Here is a 13,129-nt window from a genome sequence, read left to right on the forward strand (position 1 = left end):
TTTTGTTTATTCATTCCTTGACCTAAAATTCTTGCTTTGAGCTACAGAGAAAAGGTGAAGAGAGATATTTGAACAAATAGATAAAATTAGTCATTTGACCCAGATTGGAGCTTTTTTTGTGTGTATGTGTGTGTGCTTGGATAAAAATCATCCACCAATTTACATAAGCAGGTGATTTTTCTTACATGCTAATTTTCTTAATGTACCATGGCAGAGAGCTACAGATTTGCAAATTGTTTAAGTAAATTGAAATAAAACCAGGTGACTGTATTTCACTGTATCATCTTACTAGCACAGAAGTACCCAAAGGGTGCAATTATCTGGTGATTGTCTCATTACACATCTAAGTTAACAGGAGCCTGGTGCAGATTTTTTCCCCTACTCTTCTTTACATCCATCTCTTTTCTAATTTTTTAAAATAAGAAATTATTGATTTAATATAGTTAGTTCAACAGGGCTGGAAATTTAGTAAACCTGATTGCCAAGATGTGGGGGAAATTTGAACCATACAAACTGGCAAGTAATGTGGGTACTGTGCAGAAAAAGGGGCACACGTATACTTGGTTTGGATTTGAATTGTCTCAGAGAATTATGTGAGAACCTTTCACCAGCCTTTAGTTGATTGTTTTCCCAGGTTCTGTATATTATAGTAGTTAGGATTGTTGTGGAGTTAACTGGGTATGTACTGTAGCCACAGTTCAAAGTGTACAAGTATTCTTTTAAAACCTCAAACTAATTAGTTACAACATAATTGAAACATTTTGGTAAAAATTTTAGAAAGGTATAGCGGTTGGTTTTGGTGACTTTCTGTAGAGCTGTGATTGATAAATAATGTCAATCAATAAAGCACTTTTCTTTATTAAAACATTCAATATTAAACAGTAATTAATGCTATTTAATTCCTCAGGTGTTATGGTATTCACTTACTGATATGTATGGAGATTAAATTCTACCCCTGCCCCCATCTAAGCATTTGAAATAATAATGACTTGGAATTGTATTATAATTTTAAGCAAGTGAAAGAAATTTGGCCAGTCTTTTTTTTTTTTTTTTAAGTACTGTGGATTGAACCCAGGGCAGCGTACCACTGAGCTATACCCCTGGTCCTTTTTATCATTCATTCATTCATTCATTTATACAAACTTACCAGGGATTGAACTCAGGGGCACTCAACCACTGAGCCACAAATCCCCAGTCCTATTTTGTATTTTATTTAGAGACAGGGTCTCACTAAATTGCTGAGACTGGCTTCAAACTTGCAATCCTTTTGCCTCAGCTGGTGGAGTTGCTGGGAGTACAGGTATGTGCCACCTTGCCAGACTGACCAGTCTTTTTAATCCCAGTACTTAACGTATTATTTCTCTCAAGTTTAAGAAAAGTAGAAGAACTTTCAGAACAAAACCAATAAAGAGTAACCTGAGGCGAGGATAGCATTTAAGTACAAAGGGACAGTTTGGTTTAAAAGTTGAGTCTATATTCTGATGACATACTGTCTTTATTTAATCTGGTTCTGCCCCTCATTAGCTGCAGGCAAGTTACTTCATGGTCTTCAGTATATCTAGTAATAGTAGAGTTATTGTGAGGATTAAATGAATTAATATATGTAAAGTCTTAGAATTCTAATTGCTATCAGTTTTAGTATAAGTGAAAAAACCCCTAAAAGCTTGTTAATTCAAAGATAATAACCAGCAGCTTTTATATGACTATTGATAGATAGGTATCAGGTATGTGACTCTAGAAAATTTTATCTCTGTTTTTGAGAATCTCATTCCAATTCTAGAATGATTTCCAAATGTAAATTTATGTGCTAATTTCCTTTAGTACATAAAAGGAGAGTTTTGCCTGTCTAAGTCCCTCTCACTTTTATCAAGCAATACATTTATTGTGGGACACTTGAAAAATACAGAAAAGCCAAAAGGAAAAAAAATAAGTTGTTTGTAATCTACAACTCGGGGATTATCCCTGGTGGCATTTTGGTATATTAAAGTCTTTTTTTTTTTTTTTTTATGTGAGTTTGGTCTATTTGTAATATTATTAGAATTAGGATCATGATCACACTGTATTTACAATTTTGTATCCTGTTTGTTTTACTAACATTGTAAAGGTAGATTTTGACCATTTGTTTTGAGGGCTTTTTCATTCTCACAAGCCTGGAGTTCTACCTGAAAGGAATTACTGAGTTGGAAGATACTTGAGAATGTATCTAGTCTAATTCCCTCATTTTATAAATAGGAAAATTGAGACTCAGAGAAGCTAAGAGATTTGTTCAAGGTCACACAACTGGTTGAGGGCTGAGCCAAAACTTGCTCTTTTACTGCTTTACCAGTAATATACCAGTAGTTTTCAAACTGTCCTTTGAAAATGGAGAAAGTGTTCTTGTAAAAGCATAAGAAAATGAATAAAGATACTTTATAAATTAAGCCAAGAACAATGCACCTGAAAAAAATCATAAATATTTAAAATACTCTGTTGGTTGTTCTGTGTGTGCCAGTGACTCTCAAGTTTTCTGGTTTAACGTCATGAGCTGTGTGCCTGTAGTCTTTAATATTAAATGTGACTATATTGAATATCTATTTTGAGCATATATGGTCTCCTACTTTATATTTTGAGAAAATGTGTGCCTTAGAAAACTTAAAAGAATTATTCATGGATATATCAATAAACTATTTTTGTAGATTAGCATTAGACTTTTGCTGTATTTACTTTGAGGCTATTTCTACAGAAGTTGGTGAGACTGAATTTCAATTAAATTTAGACTTACAATGTTAAGAAATTTCTGGTCACTGTATCAACTCATATTCCATGTAAAAAGTTTTGTTAGCTCTCCAACTAGAGGAGGAACATAAGTTTTAAAGCTTGTGACTATTTTGGAGTGCTGTTTATTCTTTTAATACTTAAAAGAAAATTCAGTGTGAATCATATGTGTAACTGAAACATGTACCAGTCAAAACTAAGCTTCAGGCAGAATAGAAATATTCCGTTCTGGAAAGTTTTTCTTTTTTGTGGTATTTATCTCAGGTTGAGAATTAAGGAAACATTTTTAAAATAAGAATCTTAATCTGCAATCTGTATACGGGGTAAAAATGGGAGTTCATAACCCACTTGAATCAAATGTATGAAATATGATATGTCAAGAGCTTTGTAATGTTTTGAACAACCAATAAAAAAAAAAGAGAAAAAAAAGAATCTTAAGATCTAGTTTCACTGTTCTGTGACAGAGGATATGATGTGACATGATTCAGGCTATTACATTGTTGAAGCTAAATTTTAAGTTGCTGTAGGTTTTTTTTTTTTTTTTTAAGTAAATTACCCTAATATAGTCACATGAACTGACGATGCTTTGATTTGTGTCACCCAATTCACTGCTCTGTATTTTTTCAGTACCAAATAATTCCTTTGTTAAACTCATTTTCAGTAAATGAGCCATTGTTTCCCAAAGGATAATGATTATTTCTATATATAGTACAAAGCCCTAAGAAATAGATTTTAAGTCTGAAATATTAGTTAATGATTGGAAATGGTTGAAATTGTCTTTCTGTGTCTAATAAGCCACAACTTTGTGTATGGAAAGAGCAGTTGCTATGCTTGTTCCTTAGGCTACCATATGAGATATTAGGCTTAACACATATATATTGACAACAAGCTCTTGAAAGTGAGATCCTTGGTTTTGGTTGCAAAACAGGGTGGTTCTATGGTCAACTCAACTATTATATTACATATGTGGTTTTGTAATGTAAATGCCATAGAATTAGATAATTGAAGCTGAAGTCTAAATTACTATAATAGGTAAGGAAATATATAGGCCACAGTTAACTAGTTTTCCTTGATGCAGTTGATGTCAGTATCTGTAAATAAATTACTTAAATTATCTCAGCAGGAAAGATATTAAAATATGGGACTATAATGTTTAACTGGAAAGATGCTGAAGATCTGGTTACCAACATACATTAGCTTGACTCTTTAGGTGTGCAAACTTTAAATGATTAGTTTTTATACTTCTGAATCCCTCTTTAAGTAGGTGCTTATTCTTAGAAGATGCATCAAAGTCAATCTCTGGTTTTGCTTCTTTCTCTCTCCCGGGCTCATGAAACAAACTCTGTGGCACTTTCTCTACTGGCATTCACTAAAAAGATTAGAATGTTAAAGACATTTGTCTTGCTTGTTTGGAGCCTAACACAGTCCCAGGCTGGGTGCTTATTAAGTGTTTGTTGTTGAGTTGAAAGTTTCTAATGTTGTCTGTGTGTGATGGTGACTCTCAAAGAAGAGTACTGTCACTTATATACCCTATTTCCTGGGCAGTGGAAGAATTTGTATGAGGGAACACTCAGAGTGGTATTTTCAAAGCCTTATGGTAGTGGTTTTGTTTGGATTTTTTTTTTTTTTTTAAGAATAAGGACCTTAATCTAAATGCATGGTAACCAACTATATTTCTAACGATTGCCCTTTATTTTCAAAAGAAATAATCCCTTACTTATAAAAGACTGCTTTTAAAAGTCTATGTAAAGAATGTTATTAAATTGTTGAAAAACAGTATGTAGTAATGCACTATTATACAGGATTTTTGCCATTGTTTAGGAAAAATACCCTTTTCTTTGTAGCACTGTGATGTTAGAAAAACAAAGATTCAGTTAATAGATACTATAATGTCTCATCTAATATATCAGAACATAGCAAAGCAAGCTGGGTGTGGTGGTGTATGCCTGAAATCTCAGCTACTTAGGAGGCTAAGACCAGAGGATCTCAAGTTTGAAGTCAGCCTGGGTAGTAACTTAGTTAGACCATGTCTCAACAGAAAATTTAAAAAGGGCTGGGGATGTAGCTGAGTTGTATAGGTCTGACCTAGCATTCTTGAGACCAGTATCTTTTTCTTTTCTTTTTTTTTTTTTTTTAACACTTTTTAGCTACACATGGACACAATATCTTTATTTTGTTTTTTCATTTTTATGTGGTGCTGAGGATTTAACCCAGTGCCTCACATGTGCAAGGCAAGTGCTCTGCCACTGAGCCACAACCCCAGCCCCAATAACCAGTATCTTAAAAACAAGACAAGACAAAACAAAACAAAAAAACCCCAGCAGTTTTATAAACTTATGAATAGATGGCAGTTTGCTATGTGATAGAGTCCTCTTTAAAATTAGGAAAGAAAAAAATGACTTAGTTCAGTGGTATGCTGGTATATGTTTAGCATCAAGGCCTCTGAAAAATAAAAAGGCCTAGTTTGTAGGGTTTGTTGATTTTAATTTTCACCGTTTAGTGTAAATAGTATAATAACCAATTTCAAGCTACCAGTGTGAAATCACTAAATATTGAGTTGGAAAACAGTATTATACAGTACTATTATACAGTATTTTTGCCATTCAGGTGAAACAGATGTTAAATAACTGTAAAAGCATAAATCATAATAAAATAATTAGGGAGTGATGATTTCTGAGTATTTAATACCTTTGTTTAAATATGAGTTACTTCATTATAACTTTATGTAATATAGTTTTTATGGCTATAATTCACAATCAGCTTGCAAAATTCCAGAAAATGTAATAATCTTCGTGAGCAGTAGTGAACTAGTTCTAACATACCACTGGTTTATCTTGTACCTTTTGGGGGATATTTAGCTAGCATTGAAGTGGGAGTGAAGTTAGATCTGTATTTATCATGTGCAAAAATTTAAGTCCAGGGGCTGGGGTTGTGGCTCAGCAGGAGAGCGCTCCCCTAGCATGTGCAAGGCACTAGGTATCTATCCTGAGCACCACATATAAATAAGATAAAGGCATGTGTTCAACTACAACTAAAAAATAAATAAATAAATGAATATATATATATATATATATATATATATATATATATATATAAACAAAAAAATTATGTCCAAGTGAATTGAGGACTTTAATGTAAAAATAAAAGTTTCTCCCCTCCAAAGAAGGAAGAGAGAAAGAAAGAATGAATGAAGAGGGAGGAAAAAATAATATTGGAAACTTTTGTTGTAATCTTGGAGAAATAAAGCTTGTTACTTTAAAGTAAGAAAATATCAAATTTGTCTCTGAAGAAATTTATACCATATAGAGTGTAATCATCAAAATTTGGTGAAAATATGGCAACACATACGAAAAATAGGAAAAATAAAAGTTAATATCTTTAATATTTAAGGAGCTCTTAAAATCAATAAGAACAGGTGAACAGAACATGGTCAAAACCCAGAGAATGGACAGTTCATTGAAGAAATAATGTTCAAAAACATTAAGGATTCTTACTTTCATTAATAAAGAAATGCAGAAATGAAGTAATACTTTTAACCTGCTAGATTGACATTTTATTTTATTTTATTTTATTATTTTTTTTCCCAGATGCTTTGCCATTGGAAGGTAGATTGACATTTTAAAATAAGTGATAACTCCCTTCATTGTTGCAGATATAGCAAAATCTCAAATTGTTGATGATAATGTAGATGGATGGAGCCTTGATGGAGAACATGTTCTCAAAATTACATGTTCACACCTTTTGACTGAAGAAACAATTGAGTTTAGATACAAAGATATATTTATAAAAATGTCCATTTAATGTTATTATAATCCTCCTAGATTGAAAGCAGCCTAAATATCTATAAATAATGGAGTATCTTTGAAAGATGTCCACAATAAAAGTGAAAGTCAGTATCAGAGATTGTCCCCTCAAGATATAAACAAATAAAAAAAGATATAAACAAGTATTACTCATATGTTTCAGAAGTCTAGAAGGATATCTATCATTAGTAGTTATTTAATGAGATGACATTACAGATTCTCACTTTGAATTTTAAAATAATAACTTGTGCTCTAAAGAAACCTGTCAGGACAGGCTGGGAATGTGGTTCAGTGGTAGAATTCTTTCCTAGCACACTTGGAGGCCCTGGGTTTGATCCCCACACCTCAAAATTTTAAAAAAGTAAATAAAGAAAGAAGAAGAAGAAAGAAAACAAAAACCCTAAGAGGTACATGGTGGTGGCCTTATTTTTAGAGGAGGAGAAACTATGTTATAGTATGTATCAGTGCTTCTTCCCTTTTTATGGCTGATATTCCATTGTTTGGGTGTTTGATTTTGTTTACCCATCGGTTATTGAATATTTGGATTGTTTGTACGTTTTGGCTATTATGAATAGTACTCCTTAATGAACGTTGTTGTGCATGTTTTGTGTGGACGTTTGTTTTCATTTCTCAGAGGTATAAGTAACTTGCTCAAGGCTGCACAGCTAATAAGTGGCAGAATAGGGCTTCATCCTAAGTCTAAAAAATGTAATATTGGTATGTGTAAAACTATTTGATGGAGTAAAGGCTTCAACCTAGTTCTAAACAAATGTAATATTGGTATGTATAAAAATATTTGATGGAGTTTATGAAGAATAATAAAAATGCCATGAACATACTACCCAGCCTAAGAAATAGAGCATAACCAACACTATTGAAACCTCTCTTAAGAACCTCCCTATCCCATTTCTGCCTATTCTATTTCTTGCCAAGAAGAAACCACTTAAGATTTTTTTTAAATGGAATTTTAAATATATAATTCACATATCAACAATGTGATTATTTAGAGTGTACAATTTAATGCTTTTTTCATACTCATGAGCAAATTACCTCCCCATTCACTGTAATTCCTCAGTCTGAGGCCACCACTAATTGAACATATGTTTTCATTTCTCAGGTACTTGTACCTAGAAGTAGATTCACTGGATCATTAGATGACCTTATGTTTAACTTTGAGGGACTGGCAGGATATTTTCCAAAGCACTAGCACCATTTTACATTCCTACAGCAGTGTATGAAGTGTTCTAATTTCCCCACATTCGTACCACACTTCTTATCTTTTTTTTTGTTTGTTTAAACTGGGAATTGAACCCAGGGGTGCTTAACCTCTGAGCCACATCCCTAGCCCCTCTCATTATTGTTATTTTTTAAATTTTATTTATTTATTGGTATGTGGTGCTGAGAATTGAACCTAATGCCTCACACATGCTAGGCAAACGATCTACCACTGAGCCACAACTCCAGCCCTAGCCCCTCTTATTTTTTGAGACAGTGTCTCACAAAGTTGTTTCCGTCTTCACTAAGTTGCTGAGACTGGCTTGGAACTTGTGTTCCTCTGCCTCAGCCTCCTAAGTCACTGGGATTATAGGTATATATTGCTGCGCCCAGCTATCTTTTTTATTATAACCTGACAAATGTGTGTGTGAAGTGGTACTTCATTGTGATTTTAATGTGTTCCCCTGATACATAGTGATGTTGAACATATTTTCATGTGCTTATTGGCCCTTTGTGTATCATCTTTGGACACATGTCTATTCAGAGCCTTTGCCCATTTAAAAATGTCATTTATTTTCATTTTTGTTATTTAGTTGGAAGAGTTCTTTATGTATTCTAGAGACCAGTTGCTTTCAGATACACGACTTACAATGTATTCTTCTAATCTATGACTTGTCTTCTCACTCTTTTCATGCTTCATTTTAAAAACAATTTTATTGAAGTATAATTTATGCAGTACAAAATTCTCCCATTTAAAATACAAGTGAACAGTAGAATGAATCAGATATAATTTTACTATGCTCACATATGAATACATGACCAATGTAACTTCACACCATGTTCGACCACAAGAATGGGATCAGAATTGTAATGGTTGCACTCCATGTATATATATCAAAATACATTTTATTGTCATGTATATCTAAGAACAACAAATAAAAAATACTCAGGTGAATTTTTATAGAGTTTTACAACCATCACCATCATTCAGTTTTAGAAGGAGTTCCACCATCTCCCCAAATTCCCTTAACTATATTGTTTAATTTTATTTATTTTGGGACTTTATACAAATTTTGATTATTAAATGGATTTTAAAGTACTTTGAGTGCATTTGAGAAAGGTTTAAATGGAGAATACAGAACTAATTAACAACTAATTGACAAATAATTGAAATGAGTTTATTTTAGTCTTTGTCAACCTTTTAATGAATCTTTGAGGAAACAGATGAATACAGGTTTATACAGAATCTATATTCATACAGGAGCATCATTGCCCCATTTATTTAAGCTCCTCAAACTTGAGGAAAGGTTGAACTAGGTTAAATTTTAAATTCATTCTTTGAGGCATACCTCTTAAATTTCTCTGTAGCAAACTTTTTATGCTATCCTTAATAGCATCAAAGATATTCTCAGCAAGTTTCACTGCTTAGTTTATCATATCAAATAAAACTGTTTTTGTATTAAAATAAACAAATCTGAATTTGAGGGAATTCCATTTTAGGGAAATTGGGGTTGAATACCTTTGAATTTTAATACAGAGCCCTAGTTATTACACAAAAGCTGTACCCTCATATAAATAATCCTTAATAAAATGCTGTGGGAACATGTATATGAGAGATGTTGGTAGGACCAATTAAGTAGATTTCATGAGTCAATTGTTGAGAGTTGGAAGTTGAAGTACTAGTTTTTCCAGTTTCAGTTTTTACCATTTTATAATTCTATGAAATATTTTTAATAGGAATCTATAATCTTAGAAGCAAAAATTTTTTTAATGGCCTGGAATGGTCCCAGAGGCCATCTTTCTGTTGCTTCAGTTGTGATCCAGCAGTGCTACTGGCAGAAGTAGCATGCAGTATCATTTAAGTTTGTAACTTGATTTGAGTTATCACATAGTTTAATGGGGGAATCTTCGCTGCAAGACTTGCTTCATGGTATCTGCACATATCCTAAAACTAAAAATACAATTTTATTTCCTTACAAACTTTATTTTGTGCTTGTAAAGTAGAAGATACACAAAGAGATCATTTCTTCCAGGACACTAGAAAAAGAGTAATGGCTTACAAAATGATTCTTACTTAGTTTTGATATAGCATGAGATATATTAAACTTCAAATTATCATAAATTAATTTTTTGGAAAAGAATGCTATTTAATTTAATGGGAAAGATTTGGGAGGTTATACCTGTTAAAAACTGCAAAAATAAGAATAAGAAAGTATTACAACTTCAGAAAAGGGGGTGCTGAAGGAGGGAGTAAAGCAATTATAGATAGCATGGGTTGTTGGCACTTGCCCTAGAATTCTTCTTAGGTAAATCTATAGTCTTTATTTAGTGACTTAATTCTGAGTTTGTTTTTTTTGGCCCTCATCGTCAGAGTTCTGCATGTAATACTTTTCACCCATTTTCTTTTGTTTAGTTCTCTTTCACTGAATATAAATACTATTATTGAGCTTGTATAGCAATTAGAACATCCAAGGATGACTGAAGACTCTTAAAGTGAAATTATAGATTTTTTAAAAAATCCTCATTTTAAGAAATTAATTTTTGTATGTTTTAAGTAAATATTCTTAAGTTAATAAAATGCACTATGGTAGTCTTAGGATAATGAGGAAAAGTTTAATATTAAAGCCATGTTTGTTATAGTATAATTCCCACAAACTGTGGGATAAATAACTTTTAAAAACTATTAAATGAAGGTAGATTGACAACTGTTTTGTATCTTTTAAGAAGTCATCCCTTAATGGCGAGGAAGATAGTTGCTGAAATGTTCACAGATCCTGGGAGTAAAGAGGGGCTGTTTATGAAACTCCATGACCATCTTCAGGGTTAAGAAAGAGTATGAGGAGGACTTAAAGAGTTGTGCCTTGTCTTTAGATGGGAACCAGCTAAGAGATATCTTCTTCATTTCACAAAAAAAGGAGAAGACGCTAATAGAGTGAGTGGCTGATATGTCATTACAATATACTTTAATGATGGTAGATTATTATGTGTTTTTTGTGTTTCACCAAGAAAAGGTTCAAAAACTTGAATGTTACTGCTATTAAAAAACATCCTTCCAAGATTCCCATATATTAACTTTAGTGAGTAATTTAAAAAGTCAAAATAGAATTGATGTCAAATTTGGTCTTATTCTAGCAATAAATTATATTCATCCATGGAAATGTGGACTGATGAGGAAAAATACCCTAACTTTCATCTCATTGAGATGCATTTCCATTAAAATTTCATTTCTAATTATGTTTTATTTTTGCAGTGCTGGAGATGAAACCCAGGGCCTTGCTTCTGCTAGGCAAGTGCTCTCCCACAGAGGTACATCCCCAACCATAAAATTTTATTTTTACAGTTGTTTAGCACAATATATACGTATGTTACTTCAATTAAATATTTACTAATAAACAATTGTAATCATAGTCCATTAGAGTCTTATGGCTGTAGGAAATTTTTAAAATATACTACAAATAAACATACAATTTGCTTAAAAAAAAAAGAAAAAGAAGTCATCCCTTATTTTTTTGTTATGATTTATATTTTTTGTTATAATTTGTACCCACATAAACATGTGAATATCAGTGTCTTATGGTAGAATACTTGTTATAAAATTTAATGTGTCCTCCAAGAGGAAAAGTAATTACAAATTGAGGATGATTTTTATTTTATTGATTTGGTTGATTGAAGTACTAGGGATTGAATCCAGGGACACTCTACCGCTTTTATTTTATTTATTTTTATTTTATTGATTGATTGGTTGATTGAAGTACTAGGGATTGAATCCAGGGACACTCTACCGCTGAGCTATATTCCGCAGCCTTTAAAAAATGTTTTATTTTGAGATAGGGCTCCCTAACTTGCCAAAGCTGTCCTGTAATTGTGATCTTCCTACTAAGAGTCATTCCTCCTGAGTTGTTGTGATTTTTATACATAGTCTTTTCTATAATCCACTCACTTATTTAGGTTTAGGTTTTAAAAACAATACATTTCATTGAACTTTTGTTTTCCTAAAAAGTTTTCCCTGAAATGCCCTGAAGGGGAAGTAATTTTACAGGTGAAAGTTCTTTTTTTTTTTTAATATTTATTTTTTTAGGTATAGATGGACACAACACAATGCCTTTATTTTTATGTGGTGCTGAGGATCGAACCCAGGTCCTGTCCGTGCTAGGTGAGCGTTCTACCGCTGAGCCACAATCCCAGCCCCGTGAAAGTTCTTTTATGTTGTTTGCATTTGTCTATATTGAATTAAGTCCTTAATTCCTGTTGCCAAAGATGTTGTTTGTAGAATCACACTTGTGGAAGTTATTCGCTCATCTTCATAAAAGTTCAAATAGTAATATGGAACATTTTATTCCTCAATTCTATCTTCTTGGGAGCTTTATGACAAATGGAAGGGCTAGCACAAGATGAGAAATTCTTCTTCTTTTTGGTACTGAGGATTGAATTTAGAGGTGTTTAATCTCTGAGCTACATCCCTGGCTTTTTTTAAATATTTTATTTAGAGACAGGGTCTTACTCTGTTGCTTAGGGCCTCACTAAGTTGCTGAGGATGGCTTTGAACTCACGATCCTCCTGCCTCAGCCTCCCAAGCTGCTGGGATTACAGGGGAGTGCAACCTGCCCAGCCAAGATGAGAAGTGCTTTTGGAAGATAAGAAATAATTAGACTGAATGAAATGTTATGAGTATTGACTTACCCATTGAAAAACTGCAAGCCTTGACAAAAGTTTAGGTAAAATCATATGTTATGAAAAACCCTACCAAAGTAATGGGTTTATTCTTTAGCCCTTTAAAGCATTTATATAGCTATGATTTCAGTTAAGTTGTTGGATGAATGTCCAGATTTAAGATGTCAAAAACAATTTTCTGAACCTTAGTGTAGGAAGTTTGTATCATTTTATTGATAATTTGAACAATAACATGGAAGGCTTACCAAATTTACAGATCAGTGGGAGCCAGGAAAGATGGGTAACATAACAGATGACAGGTATTTAGATAGAGTACTATAAGAACGATAGGCAGAAATTTAGTAGGGATAAATCTAAAAGGTCTGAATTTACCATCATCTTTTTAGCAAACATATTTGATGAAGACCTGTGTACTAGACTGTGAGCGCTGAGGGTATACTGGGGACAAAATTAATATAGTGTTAAGCAGAAAAGGCAGATATGAAGTAAATTATTTTAAGTACAGTCTTTTTTGTTGTTGTTGTTGTTAGAACAACTCAGCAAAATAAAATTCTGGTTTATTGTTGGACAACATTGTTTCACACATACATCAAACAGGCCAAAAAAATAAACAGCAACTTCATAGACAAAAAAAAAAAGAAACCTTTTTATCTTTGGCCTTTTTAACTATCTCATACAAACCAACT

At 32.6% G+C, this 13,129-nt stretch overlaps 1 protein-coding gene across 3 annotated transcripts in view; it reads left to right on the forward strand.

Annotated features, from left to right (window-relative positions):
- The window catches only part of Nlk (nemo like kinase), a 149,026-nt gene that overhangs the window by 11,791 nt on the left and 124,106 nt on the right, over positions 1-13,129 (forward strand). The gene's annotated exons all lie outside the window — the stretch shown is intronic.

The sequence above is a fragment of the Marmota monax genome, unplaced genomic scaffold (assembly GCF_021218885.2).
Source record: "Marmota monax isolate L192 unplaced genomic scaffold, Marmota_monax_Labrador192_F-V1.1 WCK01_AAM20220418_F8-fsc00138, whole genome shotgun sequence".
Classification (NCBI taxonomy): Eukaryota; Metazoa; Chordata; class Mammalia; order Rodentia; family Sciuridae; genus Marmota; species Marmota monax.